The sequence below is a fragment of the Bufo bufo genome, chromosome 4 (genome assembly GCF_905171765.1).
Source record: "Bufo bufo chromosome 4, aBufBuf1.1, whole genome shotgun sequence".
Lineage (NCBI taxonomy): Eukaryota > Metazoa > Chordata > Amphibia > Anura > Bufonidae > Bufo > Bufo bufo.
Genome location: NC_053392.1, coordinates 20,130,679 through 20,143,298, shown reverse-complemented (window position 1 = coordinate 20,143,298; position 12,620 = coordinate 20,130,679).

Below are 12,620 nucleotides of genomic sequence, written 5' to 3'. Positions count from 1 at the left end.
TACAGTGAAGGGGTTTAAGCATGCATGGGATAGGCATAAGGCCATCCTTCATATAAGATAGGGCCAGGGGCTATCCATAGTACTCAGTATATTGGGCAGACTAGATGGGCCAAATGGTTCTTATCTGCCGACACATTCTATGTTTCTATGTTTCTATGTACATGTTGCTCACATATGAGGATGGGCCCACATATTTTGTCTACAAGTAATCACACCATTCAGCAATACATTAATTGCAACACCACATATGTGGTATACTGCATAACATGTTCTCTGTGTAATCTACAGTACGTCGGGTGCACATCAAACTGTTTAAAAGTTCGAATTTGCCGTCATATCTCTGATGTACCCCATGCTAAAACAAAAAAATGTTTCTGCCGCAAGTCTGCATTTCGCTGCGGTCCACAATGGTATTACAGATAGCATGTCAGTACAAGGAGTGGAGAGGGTTAACAGACCAAGCAGAGGCGGTGATCACAAGAAAAAGCTGCTCAATCGTGAGTGCTTCTGGATCTTCAAATTAGGCTCACGGATACCGTCAGGATTGAACAGGCGTCATGATACTATTCTACATTAATAACATTTTTACTTCCTTTTTATTATTGTAAATTGTAAATTTTATCTTACTTTCTATGTTTTTTGGCATGTTGTAATTGTTATGTACTTTATTTGTGGAGGATGTCATCAGGAGGTGTGTCCTGTACCTGATTGCGATCACCTGTTCCAGGTAGTTCACTATTTAGTCTCGACTTCACCTCCTACTGATGCACATCATGACTAAGGATCCGCATCTATAGTGATCCGAAACCGGTCGATTTTCTGCATTGCTGTACGTTGGTTTTTATCTGCACGGGATTAAATAAAGCCTCAAGTATTTTTCAGTGAAGCTGGACCGTCTTTCTTTTTATTGGAATCTGCTGTGCGCCTAAGGTTCAGGGCGAGGTCCGGGCTCCTGGCTTCCTGTGGATAAGCGCGACATCTTCCAGTGTTGCTCCTAATATACAGTATACCTCTACACTGTGCCCCACAACGTACAGTATACCGCTACACTGTGCACACAATATACAGTATACCTCTACACTGTGCCACACAATATACAGTATACCTCTACACTGTGCCACACAATATACAGTATACCTCTACACTGTGCCCCACAATATACAGTATACCTCTACACTGTGCCCCACAATATACAGTATACCTCTACACTGTGCCCCCCAATATACAGTATACCTCTATACTGTGCCACACAATATACAGTATACCTCTACACTGTGCCCCACAATATACAGTATACCTCTACACTGTGCCCCACAATATACAGTATACCTCTACACTGTGCCCCACAATATACAGTATACCTCTACACTGTGCCCCACAATATACAGTATACCTCTACACTGTGCCCCACAATATACAGTATACCTCTACACTGTGCCCCCCAATATACAGTATACCTCTACACTGTGCCACACAATATACAGTATACCTCTACACTGTGCCCCACAATATACAGTATGCCGCTACACTGTGCCACACAATACACAGTATACCGCTACACTGTGCCACACAATATACAGTACACCTCTACATTGTGCCACACAATATACAGTATACCTCTACACTGTGCCACACATAATACAGTATACCTCTACACTGTGCCACACAATATACAGTATACCTCTACACTGTGCCACACAATATACAGTATACCGCTACACTGTGCCCCACAATATACAGTATACCGCTACACTGTGCCACACAATGTACAGTATACCTCTACACTGTGCCACACAATACAGTATACCTTTACACTGTGCCCCACAATATACAGTATACCTCTACACTGTGCCACACAATATACAGTATACCGCTACACTGTGCCACACAATATACAGTATACCTCTACACTGTGCCACACAATATACAATATACCTCTACACTGTGCCCCACAATATACAGTATACCTCTACACTGTGCCCCACAATATACAGTATACCTCTACACTGTGCCCCACAATATACAGTATACCTCTACACTGTGCCCCACAATATACAGTATACCTCTACACTGTGCCCCACAATATACAGTATACCTCTACACTGTGCCCCCCAATATACAGTATACCTCTACACTGTGCCACACAATATACAGTATACCTCTACACTGTGCCCCACAATATACAGTATACCTCTACACTGTGCCACACAATATACAGTATACCTCTACACTGTGCCCCACAATATACAGTATACCTCTACACTGTGCCCCACAATATACAGTATACCTCTACACTGTGCCCCACAATATACAGTATACCTCTACACTGTGCCCCACAATATACAGTATACCTCTACACTGTGCCCCCCAATATACAGTATACCTCTACACTGTGCCACACAATATACAGTATACCTCTACACTGTGCCCCACAATATACAGTATACCTCTACACTGTGCCCCACAATATACAGTATACCTCTACACTGTGCCCCACAATATACAGTATACCTCTACACTGTGCCCCACAATATACAGTATACCTCTACACTGTGCCCCACAATATACAGTATACCTCTACACTGTGCCCCACAATATACAGTATACCTCTACACTGTGCCCCCCAATATACAGTATACCTCTACACTGTGCCACACAATATACAGTATACCTCTACACTGTGCCCCACAATATACAGTATACCTCTACACTGTGCCCCCCAATATACAGTATACCTCTACACTGTGCCACACAATATACAGTATACCTCTACACTGTGCCCCACAATATACAGTATACCTCTACACTGTGCCACACAATATACAGTATACCTCTACACTGTGCCCCACAATATACAGTATACCTCTACACTGTGCCCCCCAATATACAGTATACCTCTACACTGTGCCACACAATATACAGTATACCTCTACACTGTGCCCCACAATATACAGTATACCTTTACACTGTGCCACACAATGTACAGTATACCTCTACACTGTGCCCCACAATATACAGTATACCTTTACACTGTGCCACACAATGTACAGTATACCTCTACACTGTGCCACACAATGTACAGTATACCTCTACACTGTGCCACACAATATACAGTATACCTCTACACTGTGCCCCACAATATACAGTATACCTTTACACTGTGCCACACAATATACAGTATACCTCTACACTGTGCCCCCCAATATACAGTATACCTCTACACTGTGCCACACAATATACAGTATACCTCTACACTGTGCCCCACAATATACAGTATACCTCTACACTGTGCCACACAATATACAGTATACCTCTACACTGTGCCACACAATATACAGTATACCGCTACACTGTGCCCCACAATATACAGTATACCGCTACACTGTGCCACACAATGTACAGTATACCTCTACACTGTGCCACACAATACAGTATACCTTTACACTGTGCCCCACAATATACAGTATACCTCTACACTGTGCCACACAATATACAGTATACCGCTACACTGTGCCACACAATATACAGTATACCTCTACACTGTGCCACACAATATACAGTATACCTCTACACTGTGCCCCACAATATACAGTATACCTCTACACTGTGCCCCACAATATACAGTATACCTCTACACTGTGCCCCACAATATACAGTATACCTCTACACTGTGCCCCACAATATACAGTATACCTCTACACTGTGCCCCCCAATATACAGTATACCTCTACAATGTGCCACACAATATACAGTATACCTCTACACTGTGCCCCACAATATACAGTATACCTCTACACTGTGCCACACAATATACAGTATACCTCTACACTGTGCCCCACAATATACAGTATACCTCTACACTGTGCCCCACAATATACAGTATACCTCTACACTGTGCCCCACAATATACAGTATACCTCTACACTGTGCCCCACAATATACAGTATACCTCTACACTGTGCCCCCCAATATACAGTATACCTCTACACTGTGCCACACAATATACAGTATACCTCTACACTGTGCCCCACAATATACAGTATACCTCTACACTGTGCCCCACAATATACAGTATACCTCTACACTGTGCCCCACAATATACAGTATACCTCTACACTGTGCCCCACAATATACAGTATACCTCTACACTGTGCCCCACAATATACAGTATACCTCTACACTGTGCCCCACAATATACAGTATACCTCTACACTGTGCCCCACAATATACAGTATACCTCTACACTGTGCCCCCCAATATACAGTATACCTCTACACTGTGCCACACAATATACAGTATACCTCTACACTGTGCCCCACAATATACAGTATACCTCTACACTGTGCCCCCCAATATACAGTATACCTCTACACTGTGCCACACAATATACAGTATACCTCTACACTGTGCCCCACAATATACAGTATACCTCTACACTGTGCCACACAATATACAGTATACCTCTACACTGTGCCCCACAATATACAGTATACCTCTACACTGTGCCCCCCAATATACAGTATACCTCTACACTGTGCCACACAATATACAGTATACCTCTACACTGTGCCCCACAATATACAGTATACCTTTACACTGTGCCACACAATGTACAGTATACCTCTACACTGTGCCCCACAATGTACAGTATACCTTTACACTGTGCCACACAATGTACAGTATACCTCTACACTGTGCCACACAATGTACAGTATACCTCTACACTGTGCCACACAATATACAGTATACCTCTACACTGTGCCCCACAATATACAGTATACCTTTACACTGTGCCACACAATATACAGTATACCTCTACACTGTGCCCCCCAATATACAGTATACCTCTACACTGTGCCACACAATATACAGTATACCTCTACACTGTGCCCCACAATATACAGTATACCTCTACACTGTGCCCCACAATATACAGTATACCTCTACACTGTGCCCCACAATATACAGTATACCTCTACACTGTGCCCCACAATATACAGTATACCTCTACACTGTGCCCCACAATATACAGTATACCTCTACACTGTGCCCCACAATATACAGTATACCTCTACACTGTGCCCCCCAATATACAGTATACCTCTACACTGTGCCACACAATATACAGTATACCTCTACACTGTGCCCCACAATATACAGTATACCTCTACACTGTGCCCCCCAATATACAGTATACCTCTACACTGTGCCACACAATATACAGTATACCTCTACACTGTGCCCCACAATATACAGTATACCTCTACACTGTGCCACACAATATACAGTATACCTCTACACTGTGCCCCACAATATACAGTATACCTCTACACTGTGCCCCCCAATATACAGTATACCTCTACACTGTGCCACACAATATACAGTATACCTCTACACTGTGCCCCACAATATACAGTATACCTTTACACTGTGCCACACAATGTACAGTATACCTCTACACTGTGCCCCACAATGTACAGTATACCTTTACACTGTGCCACACAATGTACAGTATACCTCTACACTGTGCCACACAATGTACAGTATACCTCTACACTGTGCCACACAATATACAGTATACCTCTACACTGTGCCCCACAATATACAGTATACCTTTACACTGTGCCACACAATATACAGTATACCTCTACACTGTGCCCCCCAATATACAGTATACCTCTACACTGTGCCACACAATATACAGTATACCTCTACACTGTGCCCCACAATATACAGTATACCTCTACACTGTGCCACACAATATACAGTATACCTCTACACTGTGCCACACAATATACAGTATACCGCTACACTGTGCCCCACAATATACAGTATACCGCTACACTGTGCCACACAATGTACAGTATACCTCTACACTGTGCCACACAATATACAGTATACCGCTACACTGTGCCACACAATATACAGTATACCTCTACACTGTGCCACACAATATACAGTATACCTCTACACTGTGCCCCACAATATACAGTATACCTCTACACTGTGCCCCACAATATACAGTATACCTCTACACTGTGCCCCACAATATACAGTATACCTCTACACTGTGCCCCACAATATACAGTATACCTCTACACTGTGCCCCACAATATACAGTATACCTCTACACTGTGCCCCCAATATACAGTATACCTCTACACTGTGCCACACAATATACAGTATACCTCTACACTGTGCCCCACAATATACAGTATACCTCTACACTGTGCCACACAATATACAGTATACCTCTACACTGTGCCACACAATATACAGTATACCTCTACACTGTGCCACACAATATACAGTATACCTCTACACTGTGCATCACAATATACAGTATACCTCTACACTGTGCCACACAATATACAGTATACCTCTACACTGTGCCACACAATATACAGTATACCACTACACTGTGCCACACAATATACAGTATACCGCTACACTGTGCCACACAATATACAGTATACCGCTACACTGTGTAGTCTGTTCTATAAGCACCATTGTTTTGTGGCGGCGGACAGAAAATAATCTGGAAGTGCCCCTCCCGAGACCAGGCTCTGACTGCGAGGGGGCGTCTGCTGAGCTAACGGATGCCCCCTATGGCAGTAGCACCCCCATAGCCCCATATATGGCTAAAAAATTATTGCTTCGGGGGGGGGGGGGGGGGTGACACCATTTTGTATCGCATCGGGTGACACCAGCCCTAGCAACGCCACTGTGAGCTACAGAGTGGGTACGGTGGCCGCCATGGTGAAGTCTGAGTTGGCGGTTTACCACAACCTGGGCAACTCCCAAGCTCATCTTAACTCCCTCTACAACCTAATAGAAGACCAGGATAACGTCGGAAGGCAGAATAACTTAAGGCTTAAAGGCTTCCCTGAGTCCATACCGCCTGACGTCATTATGGAGACAGTCACGTGGTTCTATGCAGAATTTTTGGGCGCATACCTACAGATGTAGTAGAGTTAACACTCATGCTTTATGAGACGTGTTATCTAAACTAAATGCGTTAAGCAAACACCTTCAATTGCTTTTCAATGGCTTTTGTTTCAAGATAACGTGATGAGTTAAGAGTTTGTGCGTTAACCCTGCTACATCTGTACCAAAAGATCTTGCTTTAGACAGAGTACACAGGACCTTGTAGCCCACCCCCTTCCCCCCACAAACCTCTGAACCACCAAGGGATATTGTTTGTAGGCTGACCAGTTTCCAACTTAAAGTACGGATCCTGAATGTCGCCTGATCAACCTCACATTTTACTTATGAAGGTACGCATGTTACAATATATCAGGACTTATCCCCAATGACACTAAAGAAAATACAAGCTTTGAAACCATTTTTGGACATTTTAAGTGATAAAAAGTTAGTTTACCATTGGCGTTATCTGTTTGGACTGCTTTTTAACAACCTTGACAGGCAACTACTTGTGAGGGCCCACACCGATCTCAAAAGGGTTTATGAGTACCTGGAAATTGAAGATATGAATATGACCGATTGGAACCTGTTCATGACCACATCGGAGCTACCACCTCTCCCTGTAAAACGTCTTGGTCTCCTGCTGAACAGGGGAGACCCCAAAGGCAAGAGAGAAAAATGAATAGGCTCACTCCTCACAAACCGCCTATTGAATAGGACTGAGAGATGTTCATGCTAGTTGGTTTCTACTCTTAGACTATGGATGTGGTAAACACTTTAGTTCTGTCTATTCTGTTGTGATGCACCAACCCCACTTCTATTGTTTTACTAACAGTCCCTTGATAGCCCATATTATCACAGTGATCCGCTCCCGCAAGTCGGTACAGTAGATTACAGTCTACGTCTTCCCTATTACCTTCGTTATCAGCGAATGTGACTGGCATGTGCTATGTTTTACAATACGCCTTCCACTTATCCAGTCTTCTCCCCTGGGCAACCCAAATGCAGCTTCTTTACTTTGTGTTACAGATGTGCAGGAGATATTTGCTATATGGGCCTTCTCATTTGCTTTTTTCTGCTTTCCCTTCTGTTTATTATGGCCACACTTAAGATGTGTTCCATTAATGTCCGGGGGTTGAATGTACCGGCCAGGAGGAGTCAGATATGCGCATTAATGAAGAAACACCATGTGGACGTTTTGCTACACATTTTAAATGAGGACATATACCCCGACTAAGCCATCTGGTTTATACCCAGTTGTTCCATAGTACAGCGCCACACTCTCCTACTAAAGGTACCAGCAAACATCTCCCCTTGGTGGTACTCTCAACCCTAGCGGACGACAAGGGTACTGTAGATAGATCTTTCTTAAAGGTATGGTGGGTACTCAGATGTACACGTTTGGAAATGTTTATTCACCGAACACCACTCAGGCCCCTTGGCTTCGCACCGTTCTAGCACTATTTCAGAAGTTTGTAGAAGGTATTGCACTTCTTGGAGGTGATATCAATGTGGCACTTTATCCACACACAGATTAATCAACCGGTACCTCTGCTATATCACATAAAGCTCTTAGATATGTTTGTATCTCCCTAGCTAGAGCAGGACTGGTGGATGTGTGGGTATTAATTTTATTCAACAGCACATTCGTCCTACCGAAGATTGGATTTCATATTTGCACCCCAACGATGTTGCCCTACTGTATAAAGGCCTCGATAGGGTCTTTACTCCTATCAGATCGGGTCCCAGTCTTCCTACAATTCCAGCTGAAATCTGTATCTAAACCCGAAATGATCTCGAGGCTCAATGAGTTATTACTACGCAACCAGCATAATATTAAACAGATCCTGGGGAAGTTACTTTTTCCTATAGTGTGCAAGTGCGACCACCACTAATAGATTGCAGGGTGGTCTGTAACCATGGAAACGAGCAGTGTTTAATGTGATGAAAAAATGAAACCAGCCAGCAAAGGAAGCAATATGGATAATAACTAGAGATGAGCAAATCTTAAAAAAATTCGATTCGCCGTTTCGCCAACTTTTTAGGGAAAAATTTGGTTTGATCAGAATATATTTGCGGCAAATCGCATTTAAAAAACTTCTATTTCCTGGCTGGAGGGAGCCTCTACAGTGGTGTAGAACACTGTGCCTTGCAGTAACACGCATAGGGAGTCTGCTGTGGTAGTGAAATTATACTGTGAGTCAGTATGACATGCAGATGACAGGGGTCACTCTTAGAATCACTGCATACTTCATTATTTGGGCAGTCACGGGGCCAAAACTGAACCAATAACTCAGTTTTAAGTATGAACTCAGCCTTACAGGTCGATGTTAGTGTAAAGAAGAAACGCACTCCTTTTACACCATCGTCAGCTGATTCCACATAGATGTCTACAGAACCTGTTCTATTAAACGCTTATACAAGTAGAGCCCCCGACAGAGTGGAGAGGGTGTCAGCAGTAAGTTTGTGTTGACGTCACTGATTATTTTTCCCTTCCTCTGATCCGTCAGAACAATAACCCACAAAAAATGGATCCTGTCTGTGGAGCATCTGCCTTCACTCGGTCAGCATTTGCTCAATAATCCATCAGTATTGCTAATGCCAAAAAAAACTGGAGTGGATCCAAAACAGAGATGACACGTGAATGGAATATTTGCATGTTTTCTGTGTTTTATACCCACTCCTGCTTTTGGCTACCAAATCATAAGCCAATTCTGATGGGACCATACAGGCCTTACAGCCGCTACACAGACAGGATCCATTGTGCGTCTAATTTTTCCTTCCTTCTGACAGATCAGAAGAAAGGTCAAATAAATGATGATGTCAGCCAGGCGGAAAGGCAAAATAGTGGCTCAGTCATGAAGTGGGGAGGGTGGTAGCAGCATAAGGAGGCCACAGAGTTGCACAATGACAGAGTGTGGAGATGGCAGCAGCAGAATCAGGAGGAGGCAACAGAGTGGCAAGGTGACATAGTATGGAGGTGGCAGCAGCATAAAGAGACCACAGAGTGGCCCAATGACAGAGTCTGGAGGTGGTGGCAGCATCTGGAGACCACAGAGTGGCACAATGACAGAGTCTTAAGGTGGCGGCAGCATCAGGAGGCCACAGAGTGGCAAGGTGACATAGTGTTGAGGTGGCAGCAGCATCAAGAGGGCACAGAGTGGCAAGGTGACATAGTGTGGAGGTGACCACAGCATCAGGAGACCACGGAGTGGCAAGGTGACATAGTGTTGAGGTGGCAGCAGCATCAGGAGGCCACAGAGTGCAAGGTGACATACTGTGGAGGTGGTAGCAACATCAGGAGGCCACAGAGTGGCAAGGTGACATAGTGTGGAGGTGGGTGGCCATATCAGTACCCGCTGAAGATGGTGGGTGAAAGAAGGAGCACTTGGCATCAGATGTGTGGCATCAGGCGGGTGGCGGCATCATAATAGTAGCAGAGGCATGTAGCCAGAAGAAACCGATCTCTTTTGTCAAAGTGTTGGTGTGGCACCATGGATGATCTAGTCTGATGCATCAGGAATTGTTGGGTGGAAATCCTGGCTGATCCACGCCTGATTCATCTTGACAAAGGTCAGTCTCTCTACATTTTGGATGGACAGGCGAGTTCTTCTTGGGGCAACTATAACCCCCTCTGATGCCACACTACTAGCCGGGCAGGACAGCTTTTCCAGGGCAAACTCGGCCAGTTGTGGCCACAAATCCAGTTTGGCTGCCCAGTAGTCCAGCGAATCTTCAATGTCGGCTGGCAGGGTGTTGTCCAAGTATGCCACCACCTGCTGGTTCAGGTTCTGCTCCAGGTCTAGATGCTGCTGCTGGTGAGTAGTTTCTTCACTAGGCGGGTGAAGAAAGCTGCTCATCAGCAACTCTAGACTCAGGCTCCTGATGATGGAGCTGATACTGCTCCTGCCACCCCACCCCTCCCCAGCAGCCATGGCTGTGGAACGTGAGCGCAGAGGGACCTCCCTCAGCCCTGAGAAAGGATGGACGATGGTGCAGATAGCCAGCGGCAAACTGACTACATAGGATGTCTCTATAGTAGTTCAGTTTGTCCTCCCTCTCAGCAGGTGTAAAAAAAGGCCCCCATTTTGGACCAGTAGTGAGGGTCCAAGAAGGTGGAGAACCAGAAGTCATCCCTCTGCCGAATGCTGACAATTCAGCTGTCAGCAAGTGAGCATGCAGCGGGCCATTTGCGCAAGTGCACCCCTTGCCCCTCAAGAGGTATCTACGATTATATGTCCCTCAAATAAAGCTAGTAGTCTTGGCGCCAGTTGCAGTTAAGCAACGAGGACTTGGAGTTCCCTTTGCAGATGTTATTGGTGGAACCCAGGGTGTAGAAAGGCCTACAGTGTCTCTGTAGATGTTATAGGCACGTGTCATGGTGCTCCTACCTGGATATCCATTGATCCCAGACGTGGTGTAGTCTGAAGCAAGTGTAAAAGGGGGTTGTTGAACTTGGGTGATGAATAAGTAGAATAAATGGAGTCCAGACATTGTCGTAACATAGAAAAAAACAGCTTTACTTGGCATAAACTACATCAAGGAACAATCTTTCAACTTGATCTTGGTCATCAGCAGGTATTGGCATAATCTGGCAGGCAAACACTTCTCTGCAACAATCTCACCTCCGTTATGCTGTAGCTCTCTCGGCTCTGCTATGCTTGGCTGGCTTAAATAAGAACTCTTCCTCTTCTGCTGGAACTTAGTATCACGGAACAGCGGATGTGGACCCACCGTGCCACTGACTAGCAATACTCCAGAGGGGCGTGACTAAGCGACTACCCAGATTTCACTAGAGCCCCTGATGGTGAGGATAGGCCTGACCGTCGGTAGTTGCCAGGGGCTACTCTGGAGCGTAAACCAGTCATTGACAGCTGGTCCAGGCAGACCAGGAGGTACCTGCAAATATAGGGTCATTACCAGGAGGAATAAGACTGGAACCGGACGATGATGCAGAGACGTAGTCAGGATGAGCAAAGGGTCAGGGCAAGTGTCACAGGAGCAAAGTCAGACAATCCAGGTTGGTAACAGGAGAGGCGATGCAAGCAGGCTGGGATAGGAGATAAATGAAGTCCAGGAACGAAGCACGAAGTCAGGAGCACGAGTGGTAAGCAAGCTCATTAGCACAAGATAAGGACCTTGACTCTAAGGCATCTGGGAAGAGGGCTGAGCCACTAAAGTACCTGCAGGAGAGCCAGGATAGGTTAACGAGATCACCTGACACAAGTCAGCCCCGCCCAGGGAGTGATGCGTACTGCACAACAAAAGCTGAGTTCAAGCAGTGTTCAGGTTAAATGGAAGTTGTGGAGCGGAATCTACAAAGTAATACTAACCACACAGACAGAGCCCAAAGCTGCAGCAGAGACAGGGAAGCACAGACCACTAATAATGGATGAGCACGGTAACCGGAACCGCGACGGTAATAAGCTTAGGTTAGCTGTAGTCTGTCTCTTACTTTATCTTTAATCCTAGGAACTTCTTCCTGGCTTCAAGCTCTCTTAGCTTGGAGGTTAAGGGAATGCGAGCCCAGGATAGGACAAGCAACCATGTAGACTACAGCAGCTGGGCCTCTGGGCCTAGCAGAGCAGGCAGTGCTCTGCTAGCCAACACATGACCAATCCCCAGGAGGGGTTAGGCTAGACTGACCTACTGACTAACTAAACTCCTCCCTCTCTAAAGAGGGCTGGAATGGAACC